This window comes from Cimex lectularius, unplaced genomic scaffold, assembly GCF_000648675.2.
Source record: "Cimex lectularius strain Harlan isolate CLEC.00 unplaced genomic scaffold, Clec_2.1 scaffold170, whole genome shotgun sequence".
Classification (NCBI taxonomy): Eukaryota; Metazoa; Arthropoda; class Insecta; order Hemiptera; family Cimicidae; genus Cimex; species Cimex lectularius.
This window is the reverse complement of record NW_019392810.1, coordinates 832,834-858,875: the sequence shown is the minus strand read 5'-3', so window position 1 is coordinate 858,875 and position 26,042 is coordinate 832,834. Positions and strand designations below refer to the sequence as shown.

General features: G+C 33.8%; 1 protein-coding gene across 4 annotated transcripts in view; it reads right to left on the bottom strand.

Moving 5' to 3' along the window:
• LOC106672032 (microtubule-actin cross-linking factor 1) overlaps positions 1-26,042 on the bottom strand; it is a 156,139-nt gene that overhangs the window by 116,353 nt on the left and 13,744 nt on the right. The window lies entirely within an intron of this gene.

Sequence of the window (26,042 nt, the reverse complement as noted above, 5' to 3'; positions counted from 1 at the left end):
AAACGTCCTGGATGCCCTTTAGCAATCAATAGGCAATTTCAATAAGTTTCCACTTTGCGCGATTTCTCAACCGTTTTTTAATTATTTGCGATATTTGGACAAAATGCCTGGTTTTTTACGTGCTCAAGGAAAAAAAACTGATCACCCTCTCTCCTAATTTTGCAGAATGCATAAATTTTAAACTATATTTTATCGCAAATTTTATGCCCTACGATTCTTGTTCCGAGAACTTTTTCAAAAAAGGGAGCATGGAAGCGATAATTCTTATTTTTTATTACTTTGACCTTTTGAGATGCAAAGTGATGCTCCAGATAACCACTTGTTTACCTCATCAGGGAAATTCAACTTTTCTTTCCCATTTCATAGGTGTTGTGGCAATTTGGCTTCGAATAATGTATTGAAACAGTAGTTTTATAAACCGTAAAATCGGGAGAGAAAGAGTGATCGGTTTTTTTCCTTGGGCACGTAAAAAACCACGTTTTTGCCCAAAAATCGCGTATAACTCGAAAACACTTGAAAAATCGGGCAAAGTGGAAGGTGACCAGTCGAATGCTTACTAAATTTCCTGTAGAACGCTAAAGGGCGCCGCTCCGGGACATTTCCTGACGCCACAGCTCTGTTTGAAGTTTTCGTGTAAAAACTGACATGTTCCCGAATTTTTGAATTTTCTGATGAATAGCCGAAGCGAGGAAAATATTTAAAACAGCCATCTTTTTCAGCATAAAATGTTCTTAAAAATGAGACCTAGCGCGGTCTGTGACTTAAAAGGCTGAGAAAATATGCATTTCCAAAATTGGTCATTTTTTCGAGCAAAAAAACAGGTGGTCGGTGTTAATCTTACCAACAACCTCACACAATCTTCCAAGATGAAATCCTCACAAATCCATGAAGTACAAGAAAAGTACTGAAAAACCGTGTATAAATTTTCAGATAGTTTCAAAGAGTTAGTAATATACCTAGGCTGTAAAGCTTTAAACAGCTTATTATGTTATAGTGTGACTTAATTTCATGTTATTTTTAGTAAGAGATTGATGCAACGTCTGCTTCGTTAGAATAATTGTTGCGTACAAATCAAAAACAGTCAAAACTGACCTTTATGATTTTTTCCCTCAGAAACGGCTTGATTACTATTGAATATTAAGATATCTCATAGCCTTGGAACAAAGTTGGGTAAAAATGGAAAAAGGAATCCCTGAAATTACCCAATCGCCTTATAGGGACGATGGGTGAAACTGATCATTATCCCTCGGCCGGCCGCAAAACGGTCGTTATCGATCCACCTTCTGTTTCTTCTCATTGCCCCAATTTTTTTTAGAAGTTTCTTTAATCCAGGATGGACAGCGAATCCGTCATACAGTGGGTCAATCATGCCAAACGTAACGGTACGTCGGTTGGCTATACGAAAAAAAAAAGGCGAGAAAACTACAGGTTACAATATTTATTATTTTAACCGCAATGCCTTGCGGATAATTGCTATATTTTCCCTTTGATCCATTTCTTTGCGTAATATAAAACGAACAGTTCAGCGTGATATTTCTTGTACATCAAAACCCGATCAAGTCAATAAACAATAAAAAAAAAAATTATTTTTAATATTAATAATTGACATTACAGCCTTGGAATTCCAAAGTTAATTGGTCTTTGCGAAACAGAACGGGCCGTTCATCGGAAACGAACAAGCGATAAGTCAAAATTAAGCGTTATGTATGATCACACATGTAAATTAATTTTCGAGTTTGGGCTCGACCTTGTCACTGATAAAAGTTCTAATTAATGGATTAGCAAAGACTGAACTTTAGAGGGACATCTGAATTCATCACGGGCGGAAGTCTGTTCTCGAATCGGAATAAAAAAGGCTTCTAATTTCTTAAACTGGTTAGAAATTATATTTAAACGTAATGGTTAGCCTAAAGCAACAAAAAAATGAGTAATGTACGACGGGAACGTTCTAAAATATTAACTTGCCAATAAAGTCTATATTTAGTCCACTTTTTGTTGAGAGAGAGTGATGGCAGGGAATAAACTCTTTCCTTTGATGGGGTAAAACTTAAAAAAACCTGATTAATTATAACGTTAATTCAACGCTTAATAATAAAAACTCCGCCCTGGATTCTTCCGGCTGTATTCGACCGAGAAGATCTGGCGACCCTGTGCCAAATCGACTGTCCTGCCATACCTTCACCGAGCTAAGTTCTTGGAAGAATGATGTACAAATAATAATACAAATAATACTACAAATGTAAGGAGATTAGTGACCGCTAGCCGATGATCATTCAGAAATCGTGAGATGCGGTCAGGGGTGATGTAGGCTTCAGAAAAACATTTTCTTTATCGTGCCAACGTTTTGATCTTTATTGAGATCATCTTCAGGGCACTCTCAACACGAAACAAAAGAATGGCAGAAAACAAACATTTTGAGCCCTGAAGATGATCTCAATAAAGATCGAAACGTTGGCACGATAAAGAAAATGTTTTTCTGCAACCTACATCACAACAGACCGCAACTCACGATTTCTGAATAATACTACAAATACTTCTTTTCCAATGTTTTATCAACTACGGCCATCCTAATTTTAAAACATAAAGACGTCATAAAATTAAAAAACGGAATTTATATGTACAGTATAAAATTAACTCCCATAACTACAATTTTTTCAGCGGAAGCCATCGCCATATGAGAAACTTTAAATTACATCAGTGCACAAAATATCAAAAATTTAAACATCTTTTCGGATAGGTTAAGTATGTTGCTATCTCTGAAAAGTGCTAGCGAACATCAACATCCAACGATCTCGTTAATACGGAAATTGGCACTTGATCTGTCGATCAGAAATGGGAATGTCTACTTCATATGGGTAAAAGGACAGCAACAGTCTTTACAACCACAAAGTATATCTACGTGCAAAGGAGGTTTCAATATCTGGAATCCCATTCAAGGAAATATCGAGCATGGATATAACGCTCATACCAGAAAAGTGATTCGGCTAAAGTGGCTAAGAGAGTACAATGAGTCTAAATACCTCAAGGGACGTTACAATGCGGACATTCAGCCAGGGTTGCAAGCTAAACCCTGGTTCAACAAAGTAAACAGACCCAGGAGATTTTTCACCACGTTATTTCGATTACGTCTTATCACAACAGGCTGCCATACCACCTACACGAAGCAAGATTAATAGACAACGAAACATGTCCGTGTGATATGTTGTCGGTGGCTGACGCTAATCACGATATCCCGGTATGCCCACGCAGCTCAGTATGAAGAGACCTCATCAAAAAGTTAATAGAAAAGAAGCACCCATTGCCAACATCAGTTAGCTTAATATTGATGCGCACAGCGGATTTAGATACTATGGACTTGGTTTACAAAATTGTACTCGAAAATGACCTAGAGGTTTAACGAAGTAGATCAAAATGAAACTCCCAAAACCGCACAAAGTAAAACAATATTATCCAAAATGATTATTTGGAGATAGTGAGATGCGGTCTGGTGTGATGCAGGTTTCAGAAAAACATTTTCTTTATCTGCCAACGTTTCGATCTTTATTGACATCATCTGCAGGACCAAGGATTTATAAAGATTGTGTAAATTATACAAATACATGTATGATGTGAAAAAATGAAATTATACATTGATAGAAATGTTAGACTCAGAGTATTTGTACTCACTCAAAGTGTTTGTTTTCTGTGTAGATGTGTCATTTCTGTGTGTGGTGTTGAGAGTGCCACTGAGATATTGATGTTTTTTGTTTATACACGTTGGATTTTGAAAGGGTGGATCCACCACGACCCAAAATGATCTCAATAAAGATCGAAACGTTTACACGATAAAGAAAATGTTTTTCTAAAGCCTACGTTACACCAGACCGCATCTCACGATCTCCAAATAATCATTAATTAACGATCTCTAAACACTACACATTATCCTAAATAACATATTTCCCTACATATGCGGCTTTAGATATGGCTGTTACGGAGATCGTAAAGCACAAAAATATTGTTTTAACTATTATTTCGTTTATAATGCTTATAAGCAGAGACCGGATTTTTATGCGGTAAAGATTGACAAAATATGCAGTTGAAAGCCCTGAAATATGAAATAATATGTAGTATTAATACGTTAAAATATGCAATGATATGCGGGAAACCAGTTTTTTTTTTACTATCGTAGTAACTTTAAGCAGAAATATAGATAATTAAGTGAAATAGATATTAAAACTAAGACTGAAAATAATTAAAATTCACACGAATTAAGAGGTTTTTTCTCCCCCCCCCCTCAACTACGGGGTTATTTGCACCCTCTGGGTGCCGGTTTTTGAAAAAAAAAATGTAAGTATGTCGCGTTCCAATGCAGGGCCGCTGGATTCGAACCAGGCACCTTTACTTTACAGTGATAAGCGCCGTGTCAACGCCACCGTTGCGGCCACAGTTTTTCTTTAGAATTAAACTAACTTTTCGTCAACTTGTTACTTTTTTTTTAGTTTTTTGTATGCTTCCCCCGAAAACCAATATAATATTTTAAATATTTTGCGCTATAAATTCCATTTTTCGTAAAAATCCTTCAGATATGCAATTTTATGCGATATTCATCAAATATGCAAAAATATGTTCTACAAAATTTAACCTACGTCTTCCTAGATACATGTTTCGGTTAGATAATTGGTTTCTTCGGACGTATGTGGTGACAAACAAAATATGCAACTGCATAAAAATCCGGAGTCTACTTATAAGGGTATAGAAAATTAGAAAAAAAACGTCAGCGGTTGAGAAAAATCAGAAGATCGACGTGTCATTGACCGTAAGCCATAGTTAAAGTAAAACTTATCTATTAAATAATTTTAAATATGGACTTGTTTCATTTAATCTTTCTGTAAAAAAAGGGTGCGTAAGTTTAAGATTAACTGATTATCGGTCGATCGAGATGGGCTAAAAGAACGGTTTTTGTGGTAGGAGCGCGGAACCCTTGCCATGATCTCAACTATGGAACCTTCGGTCCTCCTCCGCTCGTGGAGTTATGCAATCCCGGAGGGAACGGGAGGCGCGTGGGTTCCGTTTTGTGCAGAGCTTTCGGTGGGCGAGACCGTGACGTGGAACCCCATTTCCGAACCCTACGCACGCGTCGGCACCCGATGTTTTTCCCCTAAATGGGCACAACCAGACGACATAGGAATATGCGGGGGCTTATGCAAAATATGAGGGATGCGGAATAGATCCTTTCGCGATCGGGGTGGACCCTAGGGATCCTTGACCTGGCATAAGAAATTTTCGGACAACTGCTACTAACCAAATAAATCAAATTTTGATAAAGGAACTAATACACAGTATATCAATAATTTATTTATTATGTTGCGCATTTTCCGTTGATTTTTCACGCCTAAGGACTCGCATGATCCTTCCATACACGAAGGCTATTGTGGGCGGCATTGTTGGCCAATTCCGGCAATGTAAACAAGTCAGATTTTGAAAAATACCTCGGGATGCTTAAATGAAATTTTTGGACAATTATTGCTGCCAATTTCAGTTCATTTTGTACAAACAATATCTTATGTGATGACTATTTTTTTCTACCCATTGAGTTACTGTATCATATTTTGCCGTAGATCGTCTTCAAATGACCGAGGATCTTTACCCTTTTAGTGTTTTGAATGAAATTTTTGGATAAGTGTTGCGGTCCAAACAAGCCAATTTTGGTTCAATTTGTACAAAAATATCTCATGTAGGACAAAAGCTTTTTTTTTCTATCCATTTGAGTTAATGTATCAAATTTCCCCGTTAGATCGTCTTCAAATGACCGACCCTCAGGATCTTTACCCTTTTAGTATTTTGAATGAAATTTTTGGCTAAGTGTTGCTGACCAAACAAGCCACTTTTGGTTCAATTTGTACAAAAATATCTTATGTGGTGAATCAAATCTAACTTTCCTTTTATCCATTTCAGTAAATGTCTTTTCCCTTTGGACGTTGTTCAATGGATCTCAGAATCCCTTGCACTCTTCAACGGTTTCGGCTGATGTTTTTTGTGGCAAATTGAGCTATTAACATATTTGCGTTATTATTGCGTGAAAAAATTAGTGCAGACACGAACCACTTTTATCAGAAATTAAAAAAATGCTAACCAAAGATTATGAAACAGAAGGAATGACAGGGGTCGTCATTACGCCGGTTTTTGGTGAAATGTTTACAATTTTTGGTTGGAAACATGGGATATTCAAACAACACAGTTTTATGAAACACTTATTAATTAGTACTTTATGAAGTCGTTAGTTATTTCAAGTATGAATGTGTTCTTGACAAACTAGTTATCACATTTTAATTGTTAAATTAACTATGAAAATTTAATCTTATCCCGAAATGGAATATTTATTATTAAATTCAAAAACAGCATGAAACATTTACGGAAGGGTTCGAACGAGTACGAAGAAACTTGGAAAAGGTTTCAAAGAATCAAACAACAGCATAAAAAAACCGTATAAACAGAGTTAATTTTCACAAAGCCCTCATCAAAAAAAGTTATTATTTTCCTGTTGATCCAATAAACGAAAAATATCATAAAGGTAATAAAAATCCTTTCTTTCGTTTGAATTTATTTCGATTGATACGTGTCTTATAGGATTATTGACAACATAATCTAAAGTCAATAATCATGCTGATTTAAAAAATTTGCTGACTTATTAATCGTTGAGATATGAAATTCCTTAAAATTATTTATTTGAAAATTTAACTATTAATCTCCTCTGAACATTATCTAATTACTAATAACATTATTTTTTATACGATAAATAATAAACAGTTTCTTGAAAGGCTAAAGTCGGTACATCGTAAGATCCACATGGGTCCGCGAGTTCTCGCCGAAGTTTTTAAATTCCAGGAATTTAAGTAGGAGAAACAAGAAATTGATTTTTAAGTTAAATAATTGGGGCCCATAGTGACCGAGATCGTAAGGGTCTTTTATTCCTCACATAGCAGTCCTGGGTTCGAATCCCCGTTTGCCCTTGGCATTTTGTGCATTTCTGACCCCTCGTAATTACGACCTATTCAAAACTACTTTGCCTAATGCCACAAAAGAACAAAAAAGAGAAAACACAAGGGCGTTAATAAAAAACGAATAAAAATCGTGCCTTATTTGCATTATTTACAGAAAGCGGATTTGTCAAGAAAAATGTCTTCTTTTAAAAAAACAAAATATTAAATAATAAAACTAAAAAAATTAATAAGATCCTGTATGAGCACATAAAAATGGAGTAAAATGTTTGAATTTTAACAAGTCCTAAATGACGCGTCAGGGAAGTCGTGTAAAATGTGCCCAACAACCTGATAAAGTTGAATTTACACGCGTAAGTACGAATCTTAAAAATAGTAATTTTTTTCAAAGTTAAATAGGTCATCACACAAATTAGGAAGCGAGAATTTCATTCTGTCACAATGGTTCTATCTTCCTTTTATATCTATTTCGTACTTTCTTATTCTTCAATTGTGTAATAATACTGTTTTCATACCGATTTAACAATAATTAGTTGAATTAAAGTTCAAAAGCTTGTTTTAAAAGGTATTAACGCATCCACGTACCTTCGAATACGTGTAATCTCGAAGGCCGGTGTTCTGATCTCGTAAAGTTTAAAGGTAACATACACGCACATTACGTGAGCCCTGATAACCCAGTTGAAATAGAAAGTATATAAATTAAACATATAGATATAAAATAAAAAATGGAGGGATTGAAAAAAAAGTTTGAGGCTATAGGTACTAAAACTAGGTTTTCATACAATTATTATTATTTTTTAACAACGTTGTAAGAAAGGATGTTTTTATGCTTTTAATCTTTACTGATACGTACTTATTCTATTCTCTATTATTTAATTTGTTACTGGTTTATTATTAATTACTATTTTCAATTTTTTATGCAAAGACGGAAGATGATATACTAAAAAATTACGATTTTTTTTCGTATGCGTAGAAATTAAAAGAAAAATTAGCTTCACGAGCGGGGTTCGAACCTACCCCCTGCCGAAGAACGTGGGTTCGAATCCCACTCGTGACGCTAATTTTTCTTCTAATCTCTACGCATACGGAAAAAAAACAATCGTAATTGTTGGTAGGTGTAATACATGCAAGTGAAGAACTATATGTTCAGTACTTAAGTAAGTATACTATCATACGTTATTTTTGGAAACACCAATTTGAAAAACATACAAAAGCAGTCATAGTTGAGTCTGAAGATTCGTCAAAATGTAATGTACTAAAGAGGAGGTAAATGAGCCTCGAAACGCATATATAGTAAAAATAAAAAAATAGTAAAACAAAGATAGAAAAGCGTAAAAAGGGTATTCAAACCCAAGCAAATCTGAATAACAACCAACTAGAAAAAAAGAAGAATAACAAAATAGATCAATCTAGATCTATCTCCATGCTCTTTACGATACCGACTCTAACTTGTATGAATAAATGTATGTACTAAGTTAATGATGAAGTTCACTATTTCTTTGTCCGAATCAATCAATAGGAAAGACAACTAATAAAAAGGAAGAGGAGTAGCAATGTATAAACGAATGCAAGTTTGAATAATGAATGAATTGTGGGGCGTAGGTGGCCGCAACGGTTTAGGCGTTGACACGACTGTAAGGTAAAAGTCCCGGGTTCGAATCCAGCGACCCTGCATTCGAGCCCGACATACTTACAAATGGACTTTTTTCAAAAACACCGGCACCCTGACGGTTTATATGACCTCTGCTGTTGCGAACCCTCTGTATAAAAAATATTTTTTAAAAAAATAAATAAATAAATATAAAAAAATTGTATTCTTATCACAAGAATAAATAATAATAATATAAATAAATAATAATTAATAAATAATAATAATATATAAATAATTCTTAATAAAGTAATATTTTTATCTGCAAAACACGAGTAAAGTCAGAATACATGGAATCCAATACGTTTGGTTGTCTAGTATGTCTGTACGAATGTACTTTTGTTTGCAAGGATAAAACTGCACATCTATAAGTATGTAGTATTTGTAATATACATATAAATGTTCCAGCAAGACATTTCATAAGATACTCATTTTTTTCGAATAATTGGACCTGTTTATATGCATTCTAACACAGTTTTTTGTATGGAGGTATCTACGTACGTACTAATTGTGCATCGGCCATTAAATTCCTACGAATTTAACTTTCGAATTTCCGAATCTTTTTAATTCGAAATTTCTACATTTTAAAAAGACTCAACACATAGACATTAATATGGCTCAATCCTAGGCGAACCACCAAACAACAACAAAGTCATCCAAAATAAGAAAACAGCTTTTCTTTGGGGGGGGGAGAAAAAAAGAAAAACTTCATATATTTTTATTGAGTAAGAGTGAGCAAATTGTAAAAATTGTCTTATAATAGCTAATTTTAGCCTAACACTAAAACATCATATAATACAACAAATACACAATATTATAAAGAGAACAATTTATAAAAATCAGACAAATATATATTTTATATAAATATAAGAAAAACTCGAATAAGTTAAAAGAATAGGAGGCAACCAAACGTTACAGAGCTCTTAACCATAAGATCTGGCATTATTGACAACACCCATAACTAAAAAATAATCAAATATGAAACAACGATGCCAGCAGAAGTCATTACCCACGTTAAACGTATTTTAATCAATTGGACACGCTCAACAGAGCTGGCCTATCTAAACTGAGAAATACACGAGAAATTTTTCCTATTATTTATTAATCCTATTATTAATTAATTATACTTTTTATCTAAGGTCTTGTGGTTAAGATGAGGTGTTGGTGTCCTAGTGGATCGAAGTCGACTGTAGTTATTTGAAAAGATGAAATAATTGTAAATCGAGTAGGCATGAATATCAATATGCGACTAATTAAGGACATCGAGAGGCAAAAAAATTGGCTCCGTTCGGTTTTTTTAAAACAAATATTACAATCGTTATAATTTTTATTTTTGTTGTTTACTGGATATTTTTAAAGAAAAATATAAGTTTCAGCAAACTAAAAAAGAAAAAAAAATACATTCAGTAAAACAATTTTACCCAAAATCTTGATATGGAAACAATGAAGAAAAACCATACATATTTAGCGGAATATATTAATTATTTCAATAAAATATTCTTTTTCGCTAAGGTCTTGGTTGAGATGAAAAAGTCAGTGTCACGAGTGGGATTCGAACCCACGACCTTTGCTCAATACGGCGCTGCTGAAACCACTTCCGGATAGCTCAAGTGGTTAGAGAACGGCGTATTGCGCCGAAGGTCGTTGGGTTTTTTCATCTCAACCAAGACATTAGATAAAAAGTATAATCAATTAAAATAATTAATACGGTCATATGACAACTATCGATTCTTACATTAGTATTTTATTAAAAAATGGAATGTGAGGCAGGTATGTATTTGTACATACAAATGGTACATCTGAATTCATGAAAATACAATACTTTGTTTAATAAACTGAAATTGAAGCATGCAACTTTGAACTGATTGAACGGTTGAACGAATGTATGCATCTATCGTGTATGTACAGTTACAGAAACAAGAAATGCTTTCTAAAATTACTTATTTTCAATAAATACAAATGCAGCCAGTATTATCAGATATCCTTCATAAACTAAAATTACGAAGACGAGCTAGTACGATTTAATAAATTAAAAACAAATACGTCTGTAATCATGCATGCATGTGAAGTCATCTGGGTGGAAAAAAATCAATATGCGATCCTACTTCTTGTGCATGCTAACTCGACCAACCGGGCCTAATCAATAACCGTGGTCATTAGAAGCGTTTCAATACCTTTAATGACACTACCATGACATAAATTCTAATATTTCGTTGGTTTCCATTAGAATTATCTTTGTGGGCTTAGGTGGCCTCAACCGTTTTGGACACGGCGCTCATCACTTGTGAGGTAAAGGTCCGGAGTTCGAATCCAGCTGCCTTCCATTCGAACCCGCATTCTTAGAAATGGGCTATTGACAAAACACCGGCACCCCTAGAGTTCATATAATCTAATAGTTGAAATATTCTCGTTAAAAATATATTTATTTTTTATTAAAAAAAAACATCCTATCAAGTTTGAGAATTATCCACGAACCACGCTTGTAAATCAATAAGCAAAAACGAGCATACCCTTTTAATTGTATTTTGTGCAATTATATCATTTATCAATTTAAAAGAAAGAAGATGTTATCTTTTTTAATTTATCAATCTTCCATGTAGAGTAACGAATGATGAGAAACGGGGACGAGTTACGTGATGTTTCGTCTATAAATAAACCATTGTTTTGTCACCTTCCACGCGCTTTTAATTAATTCCTATTTTGGATTCTTAGTCACGCCTGTTTTCTAGAAAAACGGACAGTTTCCGTCTGTTCACCGCCTCAAAATAAGAATTTCGAAAAAAAAATATGAAGACTTCCTGCATTTATTTATATTAATAGTTAAAAAAAAAATCAATGAGATAAAATTTTTTTGCAGTGATAGACGGTGTAAAACAGAAGGCGCTATCTGTTGCAAAAAGGCGAAGTCAATACGGTTTGGAATCGGGTGAGAAGAGAGCGTACGAGTCTAGGTGGTCCGTAATAATTGACTATATTGACTTATAACGGTCCTCTTTTGTAATAAGACGGTACCAAGTTTGGACACTATAATTCCCCCTGCGTACAACTATTATTACTCATCGTCTATGCCGTTCGTTAGTTCATTCATCGTTAGATATGTTATCTCTTCCGATTTGACATATTTGACATGTAATGAAATAGGCGAATGCTTGCTTGTAGATTCAAGAAACTATTTCCATTGTTTACAAACCAGGGGCAAATGAAAAATGTGGTAATTCTGAAAGGACATCATTCTGTAGTTTCCTAATGAAAGCAAATATACAATAGTATTTAATGAATAGGCAAACTTAAACGATTTATCATGTACCTATGCCTTACCGACCAAAATCGCAAATCATTTTTTTATGGAGAAGTGCGATTGAGAAAAAAAATCACACCGACCACGTTTTGCCTGTCTTTAACTTCTGACATCTAAAAGCGTGGAAAGGCTCAGTATGAAAGAATGTTAAAAAAACGAATTAAAAAGGGGGCGACAATTCAACCATTGTTTTAACTTAATGCAAAACTACTTAGTAATATACATACATGATACATAATTACATAAAAATATAAATAAAGATTGAGGCAGAAAGACTGAGAGGTAAAAGAGAAGACAGACAGAAGGTAAGAGTGGCAATCAAAGAAGGACTGTGATTCAAGTTCAACTTCGTTCAAAAAAGTTTAATTTTGTTTAGAAAAAAGTTCTATTTCGTTAGCCAAAAATTAAATTTGATGAGAAAAATGTTTTTTAAAAGAAAAATTCGATGTTGTTAGGAAGTAAATTAATTCAATTTGATTGGGTAAAAGTTCAATTTCGCATGTAAATTCTTATTTTCACTTGAAAAGTCCATTGATTCGGAAAAAAATTCCATTTGATTTGGAATTAGTTCAATATGAAATTTAAAATGTTCAACGGCGGTTAAACAAACAAATTCAATTTCCAAAGATCGTAGATCCATTTGATTTAAAAATGTTCAATTTTATTTTTAGAAAGTTCAATTTTATTTGAAGCGAGTTCATTTCGTTTGAAAAAATTCATTCAATTTGATATAAAGTCCAATTTCGCATTTTAAAATTAATTTTTCGTTCAATTTGATGTGATCAAGTGTGAAAAAAAGATAAAATTTCATTTGCAAAAATTTTCATTTCCTATGGAAGTATTTCATTTTGATTAGAATCAAGTTCAATTTCGCATGGAAAAATTTATTTCAACTTGAAAAAGTTCTACTTTATTTAGAACAAGTTCAATTTGATTTGGAAGTAGTTCATTATGAAATTGAAAAATGATAAACTACGGTTGAACAAAAAAAAATCAATTTCCAAATAATGGAATTTGATAAGAAATGTTCAATTTCGCTTAGAAAAATTTATTTTCGTTTAAAAAAAGTTTTTTTATGAGGCATATGAACCCTCGGGTGCCGATGTTTTTGAAAAAAAGCCCATTTGTAAGCATGTCGGGTTCGAACGCAGAACCCTGGATTCGAACCCAGGACCTTTACCTTACAGTGATGAGCACCGTGTCAACGCCTAAACGCTGCCCCCCCCCCCCCAGTATTATTTGGAAACAGGCAATTTTTCGTTTGAAAAAAGAAAAATTCAACTGCGTATGGAAAATTGTATATTTAATTGCGAAAGTTTGGATAAAGTTGAATTGTATTTAGAAAAAATAAATTTCATTGGGAAAGAGTTCAATTTGATTCGGAAAAAGTTTAATTTCGTCTGGAATTAGTCCAATTTGATTTTGAGAAAAATTCAATCTGATTTGAAAATGTTCAATTTGATTGAAATAACTTCAACTTCGTTGCAAAACGTTTCGATTTGATTTAGTAAAATTCAATAAGACATTGAAACACGAATTTCATTCGGCTGATATGCGTACAAAATTTAAAATGTCTAACATATAGCATAAAACAATACAATATACATACAATAAGAACCATTTACATATAAAGATATATAAGAATATAATGAAGCTTAATATAAATAAAACATATTATAATATAATACATATAAGCTGCTCCAGCCTAAAATCTTGGTGCAGTTGAGAGATAAGTTAAATTGCCGAAATAGTATATTTTTGAATGTTAAAACCTAAAAGCCAATAGAAAAATAATAAACGCCTGGCGAGTCGAACACCAACTAGATATGAATAAGACCCGAGGAAATAGAACCCGACTACAACTGAATTAATGCCTATTCTATGATTGTACTATTTACAGATTTAACATGGCAACTCCCACAACCTTTGGTGTAATTTAAAACACACATTCGTCTCATTTCAGAGTCAAAAATTGAAGTCACGGCGAACCATAAACGATGTTTTATAAAATGGTTTTGTTATATTGGTAAACATATATTAGAGAGATGGAAGGGGGAAATTTCGTAAATTCAGAGCTGATTTGTCATTGGGCAAGATCATATATTGGGTTGTCCGGAAAATAATGCAGGATTTTGGTATTAAACAAAAAAAAAGAAACTAGTTACTTTAAAGCAATGTTCTTTAATCAAAATAATTTCNATGCTACAGAGGTAAACAAACAATATCATTTGGAAGAGGATTAATAAGTGTTGACATTCATACAAATGAGTAATCCTGTAAACGTAAACAGAATATTTTATATAGATTTTTTTTTATGAAAACTTAAAATCCTGCATTATTTTCCGGACAACCCAATACTAAAGTTAGCATCACTTAAAGCGTAACATCATCGCGTGGTGATAAATTGGAAATAAAGTGATACTGGTTAGATTAATGAAGTGAAGAAAGATTACATACTGAGAAGCAAAAAATGACTACCCTTAATATTTTTAATTATCTCTTAGAAAGTCCTTAATGATTATACTACAATATTTGGTCTATTTTAAAGGATTAGAGGTAAATAAAATTTCCCACTTATGATTACAATTTTGTAACTAAATATTTGAATAGTCAATCTTTTTTGTTGGTTTTTCCGTAAAGCTTCTTTCTAATCAATTAAATTTCGTGGTCCGATTGACCAAATAACTTCTTTCATTTAATTAAACTTTTTATGTAAGGTATTGGTTGAAATGAAAAATTCAGTGTCACGAGCGGGATTCGAGCCAACGACATTCGAAGCCGAAGGCCGTGGGTTCGAATCCCGCTCTTGACACTGACTTTTCCATTTCAACCAATACCTTACATAAAAAGATTAACGCCTTTCTAATGTTCTGGTAATTTGAGTTTTTAATGTTGTATCAATTTTAAGTTTTAAATTTGTTTGAGTGATGGTTCTACGTGGTACAGATTCGGCTACGATCAATGTCGGCAGATGGAATAAGTCAAGTGTATGAAGCCAGGGTAGTTATCATTCCGAGAACAATTGTCCTAAAGTCCATCATCGTACCACATGATGATCGTTTTATTGTTTCGAATAAATTCCGCAATCGACAATGCACCGCTGTTGAGTACAAGCAACGACTTCATTAAGTTGTTAATATCAATTTCTGCACTGTAAGACTTTCAGAAGTACGTGCGAGAAGGCTAGCCACTGGTCAACAACTTCTAACAAGGTACAGAACAGAGGTTTTGCTAGAAATCACATCAATTGGTCTGAGCAAGATTGGACTAAAATCTTGTTTTCGGATGCGTCAAAGTCTTGTTTGAGGGCTTCTGACGGCTGAGAGAGGGTTTGGAGTAGAACAGGAAGCGATATATTCCCGCAACATTTTTCTTCCAGAGAAGATATGGAGATGGTGGTGTTATGGGTTGAACAGGCATTTCTATGGAAGGTCGCACAAACTTGAACATTCATTGAGGGTTCCACAGCTGCACGATACACTGAAGATGTGTTATCAGAATAAGTCGTTCCTTATATGACACTAATTGGCGACAGTTTTATTTTTATGCATGGCAATGTAACGCCCCAGGATCGTTGGTGTCTATCGAACACCTTTGGGACGAGTTGAGGGTAAAACATCGCCCAGCGAGAGGGCCTGAGAATTTGCAGAAAGTAAGAATGCCGCTATTGGAGGAGGACAAAAATATTTTTCATAAAATCGATGCCACATCAAATAAGGCGGTGATCAAAGCAAGAAGAGGAAATACTCCGAACTGAATTGAACAATTTATTCATTCCAATTAATTGTTCTTTTTCGCTAAGGTCTTGATCGAGATGAAAAGTCGGTTGTCATGTGCAGGATTCGAACCTACGACCTTCGGCTCAATACGCCGTTTTACGTTAGCCCAAGTGGTTAGAGCAGAGGCGTATTGAGCCGAAGGTCGTGGGTTCGAATTCCGCTCGTGACACTGACTTTTTCATCTCAACCAAGACCTTAGCGAAAAAGAATAATTAACTGAAATAATTAATATGCATAATTATGACCAATAAACATGTATGGATTTTCTTCATTGTTTCCATAGCAACTATTTTGGATAACATTGTTTTACTCAGTTGATTTTTTTTAATTTAGCTGAATTTTTGAATCAACATTTTGGGTAAAATTGTTTTAAGCATTTTTTTATATATAATTTGAGGTACATTACAACTACCTTCAAGTAGGTAACAAGTAACGGTGAGCAATTTAATATATATAAAATTACAACCAAGAGTGGAGAAAACAGTTTAATTTTTTTTTTATTTAACTGGTTTTTATTTTTATTTAAAAATATTTAGTTAACAATAAAAATAACAATTATAACGATTGCAAGTATTTCCTTAAAAAAACCCAGGGTGGCCACTTTTTTTGCCTCTTGGTGTATCTTACTGGTGACATGTCATTAATTCATGCTTACTTGATTTACAATTACTTCATTTTTTAAAACTCCTATTAAAAAATTCTGAGTGTTTGTAATGTGTAAAAATCGTTTTGACTTAATATCAGTCAAATAAAGGAACGATAGTTCCATACTCGTCATGGCTATCCTCGACTGTCGAATGACACCTCTCTTCTATTTCCCGAATGTTTCTAATTTTTTCGTGTCTTTTATTAAATGGTCCTAATTTTCTGTTTTATTTGAGTCCTACGCGTCCGTTTGGTACGCCGAAGGAAAGGATAAAAAGCGGCAATTGATGTCAATTGGGAAGCAAGAACCTCACGAACGGCCAGTTAATAAAAAGAGTCATTTTCTAAGAAGAGTGGGTGTCCTACGAGGTTTTACTAAAGTTCACATGCGGTTTAGTCACAGGAAGCACGATGGAATTATCCACGGCCATATTCCTTTTATTAACGAAGTTTTTAAAAAAATCACTCTTCGGATTCATTGCTTTATGCAAGGCATAAAACTTTTAAATTTTAAATAAATAAGTAAAATGCTACAATCGTTATTTTTATTTCATTTGTTCAAGATAAGCGTAATGTTGTCTGTACACATAAAGCATAAGGGAATTTTAAACCAATGAATGAACATTGAAGGAAATGAATAATTTAACTCCTTTATGGCCTGTGAGGAAACTATTTTTTTCCAGTAGTGCCATTAAATTTAATTGGCCGAATTGAAATGATTCTTTTACGAGACACTCTGGTGATAAAAAGCTCCAACGGATTTTGGTTGACATTTTACAACTCGGTCAGTGACCTGTTCCCATGGAGTAACCAACTCCAAAAAAAAACCTGAACACTCTCATTTGCAAAATAGCACATTTCACCCCAAAAAAACCTGAACACTCTCATTTGCAAAATAGCACATTTCACCCAAAATCCAAGGGAATGAGAAACCTTGATCGTACTTCCTACAAAAAATATAAACATTTCATTTCAACCAATACCTTACATAAAGATTAATTAACTGAAAGAAGTTATTTGCTCAATCGGCCCACGAAATATAATGGAAAAAATATACATTTGACTGAATAATGCGTTAATTTAGTGCTTTACAGGGGAATACATATTTAAAAAAATTAAGTTGGATAAATTAAAACTCGTTAAAATCTACTGATCAATATGAAAAGTCTTCTAATTAGAAGCTTCAAACTGAATTGTTACATTTAATGTAATTGCATAAAGCAGTAATTACACTATAATTAGTTGCCAATTAATAAACCAGTAAGTCAGTTATATTTGACAACCGAAGCACGTACACCTTTTCTCTTCTGCCTCATGAAACTATCATTTATATGTAATTATTAAATGGATTATATTGACTAAATTTCTCTACTTATGCATTAATTAATCAATTTGTGTTATTTTTGTTGACAATTCATTTATTCCAAATTAGGTTATTGATTCAAGTCTGTACCAATGGCAAAATTTTGACATAACAAACTTATGCCAATAAATATTAATACAATTATAAATTATACTGATTATTTGTGGGTTTTTTTAATGGCCATAATAGACATTTATAGTTGTTGGGGTGGTGTCTCAGATTTAGATAAATATTTTAAATACCATGAATATATGTTTTAATTGATTTCGGTTATTTTAATGACGTGTAGAAGGATTTGAACATCAAAAATATGGATACTATTTGAAGGATTTGAACAATTTGATGACTTCATTTTACCAAGCCTAAGATTTATTTTGTTTCCAAGGTATAATCAAGACAAAATGACCCCATAAGATTTAATTTGTGAAAGTTAAGTCTATGTAATTAATCGATGAAATTAAGAAGTGAATGGTTTCAAGAAATTCGGTTGATAATTTTCTACTGGGCCAACGAGGCTTGGAACTATTACGTAGCTTGAGTAACAATTATGAACCCTGAACATTAATTTACTAACATTGATTGCTAATTAATTTTTTCTTTTTCTTTGATCAAAATGAAGGGTTTCAATAAAGTTTCTTTGATATTCGATAATTGAGGACTAGGTTGAATTCGGTTATCGGAGTACAAATTATGGCAATATCTTAAACCCGTAAAATTTAAATTATAAAAAATTTATTAGTAAGTAATCGAGAAAACGAAGGGTTAATTAGGTTTGGTTGATATTTTACACCTGAGCCATCGACTCGCTTAACTACACTTTTTGTCAGAAATAATTACGTCTGAACTATTGATTTGTGATATTTTGCCTACTTTAGTGAGCGAGCATATTTGGGTTAAATAAATACACCATCCATGAAAATACTTTAATCTCTTCTTCATGGTGGATTCAAATACCATAAAATAAGAAAATTAAACCTGGGTTATAAAAATTTCATTGAAAATTCTGGAAAAACTTAATGATTTGATCTCAAATTTAAAGAGAACAGGCTATAAATATTCAAGGAATGCAAAACAACGTCTAATTTGTGCTATTTTGCCCAAAATTGAACGTGAAAAAACTTTACTAATAAAATGTAGCATCTTAAATATGAAATTAAACCAGGTTCATATTAAATCCCAATCAAATTTTCATTAATGCAACAAATATTGCAAAGGTTTTTAAGGAATTTTCCCTCTAGTAATTTTACTTGGCCAACGATCCTTGGAACTAACAATGTACTCTTGTTCCCAAGGAAGAAGTATGACAAAGCCCCGGTTACCAAATCAGTGATATAACACACTTACCAAAACAAATTAATGAACTCCAAACGAACAGTTATAATAGGTAGAATTTCACAATACCTTTTAAATAAAATATAAAACTTAATGCTACGCCAATTTAAACAGAAAATCCTTTGAACTTAATAAATTGCCCCGACCTTTACTTAGATCGATTAGTTTTACTTAGTGTTAAATATATTTAAATCCTCTCAAGGATGTTCACTTACTGGTTGGTCCATGACAGGCAGTTATAAACCGTAAAATCTATTATTTATCGACATGTTAGGCACGGTTGGAATCAATGCTTTTGTCATACGTTATAAATAACTAAATCAACTGTATAAATAAAAATGTCCACGTGTTTGGCTTGTCTCCTGTTTCCCATTGCTTTGATACAGTCGGCCCTTCAGGCTAAACTGCTAGAAAGACCGAACAGACCTTGATTATAATCGTCTGCAGAAAAACTTTAAATGGGAAATTTATCATGTCTCATGGCAATTTAATGTTCGAACCGATTTAGCAATAATTATCCTCTAAAAATACGCGTATTCAAAATCGTTAAAATATCGTTCAATATCTTTAAATCTAAGAAATTTTCCAAGATTTTGAGTTTAACGTGAAATTATTCCACCATAATTCAATCGGAACATTTATACAGATTTTTCTAGGGGAAAGAAAATTTTTTAAGTTAGAGTTGATGGTGAGTGTTGATCTGCGAGTCGGTGAAGTGATGGAACCGGCTAAGGGTCAGATATTGGTCTTTACTCGACCTCTTCAACTTTACTCGTTTTCGGCGCTGGTTTAGCGAACTACTCACTGAAGATGGCGCAACGTGGAAACGTTCTTGAGTAATGTAACAAACCAGCGAGTAAATACGGACCCATAAAAATACCTCATGGGGGTTCAGCATTTTTTTTAAAGGTTTTTTTTTTCAGCAGGTTTTTAAAGTTACTTTGAACAAAATACTAGGGACACGCCTACTGGGGTAATCGTGTTTTAGACACGGTCTGGGCTTAACCGATGTGTAAGAGTGCTATTGCTTAAACTCTTTTAAGGTCAACCTTTGGTATACTTACCAAGTGCTAGTTGCTTGTATGTAGTTAGCAATGAAATTTAAAAAGAGTTACCTACATTTCAACAAATCTTTGACCGAAGGTATATTCTCAACTAAATCGAAAAATTGTTTCATACACCTATTTTTAAAAATGTAAACAAAAACTATAGGCCAATCGGTAAAATTTCTGTTATTCCAAAACCTTCTGAAAAAATAGTTCACCAACAAATGATACCTCATTGCATTCAATGGTTTCATAAAAAAAAAAATTAACGCGCATAAATTTATTGATTTGAATTGCAAAACAAAAACCAACTAGATGTAATATATACTTTGCCAAAACATTTGCCAGAGTTAATATTGCCTTTCTACTTAAAACATTAAAAGGTATAAACGGAAGACTTAATAAATAGTTTTCATGTTTCATAAAAAATAGAACACAAAATATGATCATAAACCTATATGTTTGTCTAGTCATGTTTTGAAATTACATTTGGTGTATCTCAAGGGAATCAACTGTTACGTCTGTTGTTTTTGCTGTTTATTAATGATATAAATTTTTCAAAAATTAATAGGAGGGGAGACCAAAAGTGCCAATAGGATGACTGGTAGTGGATTTCAGCGCATTTCGTCAAGGGAGGATATAAATATTGTCATTGCTGCAAAACCGAACCCTTCCAATAGTGCTAGCCTGATCCTAAATGTAGTACAAGATGTTTTGGCAAGGCTTTTATCAACGATTACGAATCGATTGTGGGAAGTTGGCCTCACTTCGTGTGCCCCTTTGGGCGACCGGCAGCACAGCCCGTCACCAGCAGCTCAGGAGAATATGGTGCAGCGAGCACCTAGAACCCAATTTGGAATGCTGTGTTGCGTTTCTGTCTGTATAGTGATAGATGACTCCGAAGAGTATACCGTGAACAGGAGATGCGTACAATGCCCCTGTTCGGGATCACTTTAGTGCAGTTTGGAGGAGGCGGTGTAATGGTGCGGGCTGGGGTTGAACAGTGGAGGAAGAACTGAACTCCATGTTGTCGATGGTAACCTCACTGCAGTCCGTTATGTCCAAGAAATTATCGAGAAATACATCCCTCAAACCAGGGGTTTCATTGGTAGGGATTTTCGATTTCTGGATGAAAGTGGCACACCTCATAGAGGCAGTTCATCTATGTTTAGAAAACACAGGAATTTCGCATCTCCCCCTTCCACCAAAAAATATAATTTCTAATAAATGTTGCAATTTATAACAAAAATACTGGGGAAAGTAAAAACTCAAAAGTTGTTAATATCCCCCATTCATTTTTGAACAGTTTACATAAATGTTTTAATTTTAGTCAATATTTATTATACGCAGATGACCTTAAAATTTGAAAAAAAAAATTAATTCTAGTCCATTATTTTTAGTGGTCTGATTGACCAAATTACTTATTTCAATTAATTCTGTTTTTATGTAAGGTCTTGGTTGAAATTAAAAAGTTAGTGTCGCGAGCGGGATTCGAACCCACGACCTTCGGCTCAATACGCCGCTGCTCTAACCACTTGTCACGATACATATTCTGAGTGCTATAAAGCTCTGACTCCAAACATTCACTCATAAACTAATCTATTCAATTGTCATCCAAAACTTTGATTTATCCTTTTAAAAATTTAATTAGGATGGCCAAATGTAAGCAAAAAACCCATTTTAAATTATAAAATTTATTCCTGTTTTTAATTAGAATTTCGAATCTTTGTTTCATAATTTAAACATTTCCCATTTGGCTTGTACGGTCAATAATAATAATAATAATAAAGGCGTTGACACGTGCTCATCACTGTGACGTAAAGGTCCCGGGTTCGAATACAGGGCCGACATACTTACAAATGGGCAAAAACACCGGCACCCCAAGGATTGATTTAACCTCTGCTGTTGCGAACACTCGTAAAAAAAAAAAATAAAAATAATAAACGAGTCAGACCTCAGTCAACCACAGTCTCAGCATTAATATAAGTTCATTGTTATCCTTTTATTCTTCCGTTCAAATACTGTAAATTGACACAGCAAAATACACTATGGCTACCCTAAAATAATATAATTTTTTTGGAGGGGGAACTATCTTGCCTTAGTTAAATTGCGATTTTAGGCATTTTAGTTTATGTACTCACAATTTGTATTTGTACTCCAAATATTCACACATAAACTATTATCATTATTATTATTGAAAATATAAATTAAATGTTTTATTTTTTAGATTTCGATTATGGCCTTGGTATTAATTGAAACAATATGGTTCGGCAGGTAGATTTGTAATTGCATTTGAAAATTTTAGGTTTTCTTCGAAAATGGAATTTTTAAGTTAAATTTAAACAAACAACGATGTGTAGTTGGGTCGTTTCCGATCTTTTTGATCAGCCAACTCTTGCTGGTCTGCAGGCGCGTTTCGGCTTCTCGCCGTCTTCACTGTAATATTTTGTTAAATCTTCAATCACAATCCATAAGATAATTGAGAATGGAATGAAATAAATAAGTGTTTTATTTCAGAGGTTTTGTAATATGCTTATTGGAAGGAATATTTGATATACTGAATGATATGGAGGAAATTTGAGCGTGATAGATCATTTCTTGATTTTAAAAAAAGGCGAACCCAGAGGGTGGGTACATATAGTTTTTCTCTTAGGAAATCTGAGCCGAAATCATTCGAGAATGTAATCTCGTGTGAGAGATCTGCGATCGTGTGAAGAACGGATTCTCCTGCTCTGGCGAAGGGAGATCCCAATTAAAAATGACTGCCACGGAGTTCTCGCAACAAGGGGAGACAAGCGACTTTCGTTTTCGTTCACGAAATCAACAGTAACGCCTTTTTCTCTATTACAGAGAGGGATTTTTAGTGGATTTTCTCTTCCTTTTTAACAGCTCTGGCCGTTCGGATAAACGCGTGAAAAACCGGGGCCGTGAGGCAGGAAAACTTAAATCGAAAACCGATAAAACTACAAAGACACGCAAGCCGAAAAACTTTTGGATTCTCCCCAACTCGTGGAACATTCGGAAAAAAGGAGGAAAAAGGCCTTATCAAGTATGACAGGGGTTAAATCACGTTTCTTATGGTCGAAAAAGCACAAAAAACCATCACTTTTCATATTAAGCATGTTAATGAGTGATCATTTGGGATATTAGGCCAATCAGAGCGTTCAAGCCGTTGAGAGGCATCGCCTTCCATTAGAAGATAAAAGCCTCCTATGAATATTTATCTTCATCTACCCCAATTCCCATATTACAAAGAAAAAAAACTAAACTTACAGGAAAATATCACACGTACAGGGAACAATTAACAGAAAAACCACAAACAACAAAGCACTTTCCAAATTATAAACATTATAATTAGAAAAATACAGCTCTATGTTCAAATTGAACAATTTAGTCAAGAACAATAGTAGACCATGTCCTTGGTGTCCTGAAAAAAACACACAACGATAGCTCTATTCCCTGACATGGAAAACTCACTCGATAAACTTTATCAAGATTCGGTTCCCGATATTACTAAAAAATGTTCAACATTCATTCCAATACGTGCCCAAAAGTTGTCGATCAAGTAGAAAATCTACCACGCGAAAATAATGGCGTTATCGTCACGATTTAGTTTTAAATATTACGAAAACAAGCCAATGTTGTTCTACAAATCATAAGCTTTGATACACTTGAAACAATTAAAGCTTTTTAAGCAAATCACTATTTCTTCAATATAAACTGACGGGCAAAATAAAAGCACCACCCTTAAATTTGAATATATTTAGGTTTATTCGTATTTTGCAAACCAAAAATAGGTTTGGTTGTACATTTAAAAAAATATTTATTATCTAACTCTAAAAAGAAAAAATATGTAAAACAAATAAAAATGTTTTTAAAAAAATTTTGTCCTTTACTATCGAGTATTTAAATTCCTTGGAAGAGATTTCTTATAAAATCCAGAGGAATTCTTTCCCATTCAACAGGAACAACCGTTCCAACTTTTCCAGGGGGTCAAGACTTAGCCTTCGCCGTCGTACTCGTTGGACCCAAATGTGTTTGACTGGGTTCAAATCTGAACTTCGTGTTTGCCACACCAAGCACTCAATTTCAACCTGACTCAGGTAGTCATCCACAAAAGTGCTCTATGGGGTCTGGCATTATCCTCTCAATGATGTGGGGGGCAAATTGCACTACATGTTCTTCGATTATATCTTGTAAGTACATCTGTGAAATTAGAGATCTCGCATAACAACCAATTCCTGCTGGCGCCTAAGGAAATGCCACCCCAGAACATCAATGACCCCACCATAGAATGCCACCTCAGGAACCATACAGCATGGGGCGTACCTTTCTCCGGTCCATCTTTTTATGAAATTACACCCATCAGAAAATTTAAGGCCAACTCTCACCTCATCTCCACCTAATCTAGAAAACCTGCCAATGTTCAATTCACATATTCCCGTGCGAAGGGAAGCCTGGCCATTTTCTGAGCTGCAGTAGGAAGAGGTTCACGAACCATGTGTCGGAACCTATTTTCATTGAGCCTTCTTTCTGCAGTACAGAGGAAATCGGAATATTTCATACTTGTCTTATCAAATTTCTTATCTCATTTCCCCTAATGCTGCGGTTTCGTCGAGCCTGATGGCGGATCTATCGACTCTCTCTCGCTTATAGACCTAGTTTGACCCTCCTGGCCTTCTAATGTGAAAACCTTATCTCGGAAGCACCGAAGAACCCTTCCCAAGGTACAGTGATTGACATTCAGTCTCCTGGCGACTTCGCGTTGCCTGTATCCTTCCTGCAATAATGTATGACCCTGACACTGTCATACTCACGAAATGCCTGACTGGTGCCATTGAGAATTTGTTTAAGAATAAAAAGTTGAAGAATATCAAATAGGCGTATCAGAATGGAAGGGCGTACTGCTACTTTTTGTGTAAATGGGATTAATCAGTCCAAAAGTACATAAAGGAAGCAAACAAAGAATTATTTACTGTCTATTTTGAATACGATAGCTCATAATTATCAGCAACTATGTAGAACGATAATGGATTTAATTTTAAACTGACTAAATTGAGTGATGCTGTAAATTTGTCGATTAGTTTATATATCCATCATTTAAGTTGACCGAACATCCAAGATAAGGCCATTTAAAAAAAAAAATCATCGCCATCCCTCCACTTTGTTAGCTTTTTAAACTAATCCAACTATCGACCTGGTTACAATTTCGGTGCATGTAAATATTCATGTACTGGAAAGTGAGGAGTTCGATTTAGGTCATTCTAGAACTCCAGTGTCAACACGTGTGTAAAGGCAAACAAAAAAAACTATTCTCAATTTATAAGGACTGAGTTCAGACACTAATTTTATCCTAAAAATTTTCGTTAATTTAAGATCAGCAATAAATTCTATTTTATTTCACAACTATTTGAAATTCAATTTTCACAAACTATGATACATATTTGTATAAATTCAATTGAACAATAAACTAGAAGAACATTTTCTCATTTTAAAAGCAATTATCAAATCTGGTAAGATAATAAATGGGTTAATTGTTTTGAAAATGTCGTTTTTTCGCAATGGTTTAATGCTTAATTCGAGTCGGAGAAAAAAAGTGAAAACATTGTCAAAAACACCTTGAAAAAACAGCTAACATCCTAAAAATTCTGTGCGGTAAATAAACAAACAATCGACAACAAAATTTAAAAATGAGTGAAATATCAAAAATATGGTACAGGACACTGACTGGACAATGTTAAATACGAAAAATATGTATCATAAGTTATAGCACATTGGCATATATGTCACATGGTTTATATTCATATAAAAATAAAGAAAAATCGTATTTTCTGGCAATACTTGAATAAACCAAGAATGCTAAGGGCAGACTATTGAGGAAACGTTTTTCTATGAAATGTTGAATTTATATAATGAAAAAGAAAACATTACTATCATATATATATATATATATA